The sequence below is a fragment of the Lipophrys pholis genome (genome assembly GCF_963383615.2).
Source record: "Lipophrys pholis genome assembly, chromosome: 17".
NCBI lineage: Eukaryota > Metazoa > Chordata > Actinopteri > Blenniiformes > Blenniidae > Lipophrys > Lipophrys pholis.
The window spans coordinates 13514386-13521765 of record NC_137643.1 but is presented as its reverse complement, the minus strand read 5'-3'; the positions used below and the strand labels follow the sequence as shown (position 1 = coordinate 13521765).

Here is a 7380-nt window from a genome sequence, read left to right as displayed (position 1 = left end):
AAAGAACAACAATTTTAACATAATGATTCAAATATTGTTGTTGTTTTTAAAGGTAAACAAAGGAAAGAAGTGATTGAAGCTCACCTGGTAATATTGAAGTCACACAGTCAAATTGCGTTATGTCACATGACTATGGCCTTTTATTTTTTATTCTCAGGGCTGGTGTTTGTTTTAATAGCCGCGGTTCAGAGGAGGGTCCAGTCGCGCGCACACGCCCGTGAGGAGGTTTCTCCTCTCCTCTCCTCTCGCTGTGTGTCTTTAACGCAGAGAACGAGGTGAGGCGAGGAGGAGCTCCGCCACCACACGCTCGTCCGCGTAAACCGGGGTCTGTACAGACGCTGTTGGATTACCGGCAGTAAGCTGTCACTGCTCTCAGCCGCTCCACACCGGAGCCGCGCCGCGCCGAGACGTGCTTGCCCCGCGTGCCGCGTGCGCTCCTCTCCATGCAGCGCGCACCGCCGGTCCACACCTCGTCTCAGAACATCACCGATACAAGTACAGAAATTAAGACAAAAAGGACAAGGGGAGACACCTGAGAGGAGCAACGGCGACAATAGAAAGCGTTTGATTGATTTTTATTGTGTGGATAAAAAAAGGAAGAAAAAAAACTTTTATGCGTAAAGAGGAGCGCAAAAGCTGGGAGCCGCTCTCCGCTTATTCTCCTCAGCATCTCAGTCTTTAACTGGGGCTTCAGTCTCCAACATCTGTAGAAAGAAGGTAAGTCACTTTTAGGATTTTGTTTAAGTAACTTTATTAAAGGTGTAATTATTGCCGACTGGAGACAATGACGTAGGTTTATCCCCTCATTTCTTCACATTTGGCATATTTCTTTGCGCTGATGGAGGTTTTTGCGTGAGGCAGTTGCACTGCACTGGATTTACATGTTTCTGTGTTTGTTTCTGCACAGCATGTAGCCTGGAGGAAATTAGTTCATTATAAAAGGAGATTGACCTTTGATTGTTTCAAGGAAAAGATAATTGAGAAAAGAGTATGCGCCTATTGCTTTTTTATTGTGCGCAGCAGCCTGTGGTGGTCTGTTAACAGTAAAATACTCAAAGTAATGCTGAATAGAGTCCGCCACAGAGGTATACTGCAATAAAGAATAAAAATATTCAGCATTTGTTTGGAGGAGAGATGGGATGTGGTGTTACTGAGGGAATCCATGATCCACGGGGTATTAAATATAGAATTACGCACACAAAAAAAACCCCAACAGAATTGGGTTTTGCATTGGACACTCTTTGATGAATACTTGCAAATTTAATGGATTTCCAACAGTAGAACACGCACTGCACACGAAAGAAGCTCTAGAGTCCTTTTAAATGTGTCTTCTTTGTAGCCAGAGCCGTGAAGAATTGTTCTAAGTATAATCCCGTACATCACACAGAAATACTCTCTGCAGATTTACATGCTGGTTGGTGTCCACACAGAAGAGTGACTCCCATCCACACAGGCTACTGTTTATCTTAAGAGAAATTAATGAAAGCAAAAAAGAGGTGTGCTGAACAATGCATTTGCAATGATGCCCATTACTGCTCAACATTCGCGGAAGTAGTTCTATTTTAAAGGTCAGTTGAATGTAATCTTTCTGCACTGTGTCTGTCAAGCAAATAAAAGTGTACATGTAGATGAGATTCCTTGCCAACACAAAGTTACATTCACACAAGCCAAATCCACACAAGTATTTCTTTCCTTCCTTTTCTCTCTTCTCTTCCCCTCTTTCTAGTTCTCGCTTTCATTTCAACACAGCTTAAAGCCAACCTCATACATTTGCCTTCATATTGATTATATTAGCAAATTCAAGGAAGGGGAAAATGGGCATTCCTTCATGGACCCATCGGCCCACAAGCCGGAAACACACCAAGCCAAGATCCCTGCTGAATGCTGCCTGACTCACTTCAGTCTCCAGTAGAGGCAGACACAGCGCCGAAACAGAAGCGTCTGCCGAGAAGACGTCTGCAACTATATCAGGATTCTTGTTTCGGGGATTCCTTTGTGTTTACATAACCGTGCTCAGACTAATAGCCTGTGTCATGAGGTTTTATTAGAGGCAGTGGTAGGGGAAGTGGCTTCAATGAGCTGATATGACTCCAAACCCCGAGAGCTTCTCAACACATCCAGAACAAGGATATGCACATACTGCGCAACACAGAGGGAGACGAGAATAGCAACAAACACACGGCCAAGCTGTCAAAGAAAGAGAGTGAGGCAGAGATAGAGAAACGGCACCGAATGAAGACGACGGCCGTGAGGAGATACGTGCAGACAGGCAGGCTGAGATATGAACTGTGCCCCGCAGTGAATTGGGCCGGGATGGCAATGTGTCTGGCTGCTTTCTGAGTCTCTGAGATAAGTTTGCTATTCATCATCCCACACGATGTCTGTCCATGCATCTGAATGTCTGCGTGTGTGGTCAGAGAGTGGCAGGCGGATGTGCAAGCAACCGTCAAGTTTGCTCCCGGAGAGATCTGAGAATCAGAGGAAGCCAGAGCTCTGCTTGAAAAACAGAAATATGGGCCCCTGAAGGAGTAACGTGCCTCAAATATAAAAGAGTAGTCACTATGCTTTATGTATTAATGCATTTTAAGAGTTTTGGGCAACAGTTTTGATTAGAAGTGAAGATATCTAGTCTGAAAATTGATTGTTCATGAGCTTTCTTTGTGTTAAAGTGATGTGGTTCTGCAGCAGTCACATTGCAAAATGACTGCCGACACATATGAATATGTTTTTATGCCAAATGCCAAATTAATTACCTGCAAACTCACTGTAAAGTCAGGTGTAACTACTCGTTGACTATCCCTACTCCTGTTCCTAGCATTGATTTAATCTAAGAACATGTGATTTCCATAATGGAGACTTTAACATTTTCTTCCCACGGTGTCATGCGTATTCATGGGTTGGTGATCAGGTGCCGGTCCCCACAAGTATCCAAAAACAAGGTCACACACGCAGATGCACGCAGGTTTTGTCCCCTCTCCCATCCCCTTCTCACACTCACAGAGTCATGTAATCGAGACCCATCAGTCAGTGAAGGTCAGCAGACTATCCTTATCCTGTTTTATTCCCCAATACTAATCAAGCTAATGCTCCATGTTTTATTCATCGGTAACTTGCAGGGACCCTAAATGTCACTCCCTCTCTCCAACCCAGCATTGTAATCCACACAATCAGGAACACGGCTATACTTAATTTGCTTTTTAGGGCTATGAGTGACACTTGTTCTGTTACCTAATGCGCTCTTGGAAAAACAAATGCTGGCAACCAGGGCTTGTGTTAATTAACACGATGGTGGTCGAGAGTGTGGAAATGATCGTCTCGTTTTCAAGCCAGTTGGAATATATGGACAATTTTGATATTGCACACCTTCCTATTTATCTTGGCTCGTAGGCTACATGCCCCAAGGGTCTGCCTAATTGGGACAAATGCCTGAATGTCACCCATTAGGGCTTGGAGTTCTCAAGGTCGCGAGCCATACATCAGGCTCAGACAGGTCCAAGTCCAAGGGTAAGCTTTAACCTTTTCAATTGCATAAGTGTGACTTTGTAGTCTGGGTCAGAGGCAAGGATTTACTGCTTCATTTGAGACTACTGGAGGATGTGTTATTTACCAGCACACTTCTGGTTCTGTGTAAAATGATGAAGACATTTATGAAGCACAAAGAGACACTAAAGTCGACTGAGCTGATAGCGTCGAGCGAGTTGCCCTGGTTATGGGATGTGATTAAAGTTAAGCGTTGCAATATGGGCGACACAGCTGCAGCCGTTCTGCAGAGCTCTGCCCATCCTTCATGCGTCTCCGCTCTCGGTGCGCCGCATGACTCAGATGTTACCTTGATTCAGGAGAATCCCGTTACTCACGATTAACCATGAAGACAAGAGTTGCTATTGTCACAAAATTTCACTTTGCCGTCATCTGTTTCGGTTATCTCTGTTAAGCTGTTTACTCATTGCAGGTGGCTGGGTGAGCAGCTTTGGTGAAATCGGAGGATGCAGCATTTGCATGTGATTTGAGAAGTGAAACTCCAGAATTTAAGTACACAAGACATTCGTGAAAGAAAAAGAAAAATTCTTTTTTCAGCTTGGCAGTAGGGTACCACATCGTCAGAAGGGCTGCATCCACTCTATTTGCACAGAACAACTGAGGTAGTATCAATAGGTGGTGCTAGAATAGAGCAAATAGCTGATGGCTTGATAAACAGAAGCCTGTACAGCAGGGGAGAAGTGTGTGTTTGTGACAAAGACAGATACAAGCAGATCCATTGTTCATAGTTTAACGTTTTCATAAAAATGGCTCTGTGTCTCCTCGGGTCTGTGATCCCCCCCCCAGTAATACCTGAATTGAATTTGCTGCACCACTACTCAACACACCACACAGCTGGTGGCGAAACGTGCCGCCTTACTATCTCCACTGATTGAATGTTCCCTATTTCAAATCATGAGCATTTGTTATTACAGCTAAGGAACGTGCAGTTCCACATCACCTTTCAATTGTCTCGGTGGTTTTTATCACATAGGTTAAAAAAAAAAGAAATCACATTACTGGTTCTAATGCACAAAAATCGATGTGAGAAAATGTAATAAAATGGTTTCCTGGGCTTTTTTCAGCACCTAAACACAGCTGTTTTCAGTGATAAAGCAGCTCATTATGAAACAGTGTTTGTTCTGTGCAGCAGTTTGATTAAAACCTCTTTTCAGCAGATAAATTGGGCTTTTAATGCAAATTCAGTACTGCAGGATGGTTCAGGCTAGAAAAGCTGTTAACCTTATTGAACATCCAAAATCTTATTTTAACACTGATTACTGGTAAACAATTAAACATTTTTCTACTAATGTTCAACTCCACTGAGAAGCTGCTTTGAGCAGCACTGTGGCAGATTTAATGACATGTGCAGCAAAAACACTAGACATTCTAAAAAGTGTGGCAGTCCTTTCTTGTGATTCAATCTGCCTGTCTTCATTTAAACAGCACTTTTCAGATGATAAAATGCAAGTCAAAGTGCTGCACAAATGATTGAGCAAATTCAAAAAAAGAGAAAATACTGGAAAAACATACGTGAGTGCACCTACATAGGCAGACAATAAACACATACGCATGGAAATAACTTTGCAGTTTACAACTGTTAGAAGAAATGTGTATTTTAATCAAATAGATATTAGTTTTAATATCTGGTTATTCCTTTTTTATAATGATTTTTTCACATATACTGGGAAAAGTCCTCCCCCTGACCTCTGGATTTTCCTTACGTCGAGCTCTCCTCACACTTGGCACAATGCTATTCCTCCAAAGACTTTGTGAGTGTAGCAAATGAGCACATTTATGGAAAGTAAATGCATCCTTATGTCCATATGTTTATAAAGCTTGTCATCATGACAACAGGCGACATAAACTGACAATTTTTCTCACCTCGTATGGTAATTCTCTCTCCCTTTCAAATGCGTCGTTCCTCCGTTGTGTATGTCTAAACTTCAGCAGTTTATCTCAACATCTTCACTTAACACGTTTTCTCCATCATTCACTTTCTCATTTCTTTTCTTCTTTTTTAATCAGATCGGTTGATTTCAGCTTGTTCTCATCATCTCTGTCCTCAACTTTGTCCTTGTCCTCCACAGTTAATTACATTCTCAATATTTCCTGCCTTTCACCCATCTCTATATTCCTGTGTGCTCTTTTTTAACTGAATGCTATCACCGCACTGGTGTATGTGGAGGGACTCACTTCCTCAGGGGTTTTGTGTGCCTTCGTTTCAACCTGTGACGGCTTTTGTCGCTTGGGGAGACACACAGAGACGCGCAGTCACCAAGCGAGCATAACTCGGGTTTAGTGACACAGATGGAGGCAATGTTGGCTCGGTAACTCTCTTTCCTAGAGTTTGAACTGAGTTTTTCACAAAATCTCAAGCTCTTGATTACTATTAAAATGAGCTGTTGTCTCGCTACTTATCTTTTCTTACTGTCATTCCCAGCGAGGTGTCCACAGATAATTACTGCAGAAATGCTTGTCTTCCTCCAGCCTTCAAATCACTGACATGTACAGTGACGCAGGTGAATATTTTTGGAACCGTTCTCTGAAAGTCACGACACACGGCTGTATCTGTCTTCATACATGTCTCTGCAGTCTCTGGAGATGTTGCATTAGATTGTGATTTAAAAATTTTTTTATCAAAGCTCTACACAGAAACGGAAAGGAAAAGGTCATTAAAGGGCTTTTATGAAAACCATGAAAAGGTCATTAAAGAACATGTTGGGGATAAGCAGGCCATCTTGCCTTCAATTAGGGAGGTGAAATTGATATGAATTTCGTGATTGGACAATCATCAAGCAGCTGGAGCAAAATACCTGAGTTTGGTTTAATAAGGAGAGTGGAATCAAATGCGAAGCTGCTTCTAAAGTGATCATACACCCAAGCTGTGGGCTTTATAGGGAGGATTACTTGAAATGAACGAGGTATGAACCTGTGTGGGTTTGTGCAAAAACAACAAACATTGCTCAAGATGCAATATACCAATAGGAAAAGCCAAATGATGGCATTGCTGGTATACTGAGTGTCAGCGATATTAAAGTATGCATGATGCGATATGTGGGCGAATACAAATAACAGGTTTTGAATAATAATCCGATAATAATGTTCCATTATATTTACAGTAGTGTTGGGAATGCAAAGCTACTTCCAATATCTCTTGAAAGTAAATAATGCCCGGGTGAATCTCTGCTTCAAATCAGTACCCTGTTCATTTAAAACCAATACAGCTGAAATGTGTGCAGTCTCCGTTCAACATCTGCTGATTCAGCATCCTGAACACAGACTGGAGAGTGAATAAAGCTTTCAGAAATATACATGTTGGGTCTCCACTGCATCCAAGGGTTTAATGTAAGGATTATGATTTATTACAAACCGCAAATTTCCCTCTGAGACAACTGTAGCTCTAATTTTCATGGTAACTTTATATTTTCCTTATTTGCTATAATTAATCTACAAGCAAAATCACAAACATTAACATAAGTCAAGGCCACAAGCACTAAGCTAGAAAAAGTGGGCGTTAGCATTTTGCTTGAGCTTGTCCCCATTCCTTATTTAAAGCCGTTGAGAGTAGCAGGAGTTACAGCTGCAGTATAACTTTTCTAACCTTTAGATATCATTTGTGATTACTACTATTGGTTACTCTGTTTTCGTCCACTTAGCCCCTGCTAGGCTTACACTTCGCCCACTTTAGAGTCGCGTTATTCTTGGCAGTTGTCTACTTTTTCTTAATGGATGCTCCGGCACTGGTGGGTTGTTATGTCCTGTCTAAGTGTGGCTGAGACACGGCCTGAAATAGAAGCATCTTCCAAGTAGCCACAAGCACACTTTGTGTAACTGGATAGTTGTGGTGTGTTCTTCACA

General features: G+C 42.1%; 1 protein-coding gene across 1 annotated transcript in view; it reads left to right on the top strand.

The window, feature by feature from the left end:
• The first annotated feature begins 261 nt into the window (after positions 1–261).
• calcr (calcitonin receptor) overlaps positions 262–7380 on the top strand; it is a 55220-nt gene continuing 48101 nt past the window's right edge. Inside the window, exon 1 of the mRNA XM_080484181.1 lies at positions 262–717. The gene's annotated coding sequence lies outside the window, so the exon portion shown is untranslated. The remainder of the gene's footprint in view (positions 718–7380) is intronic.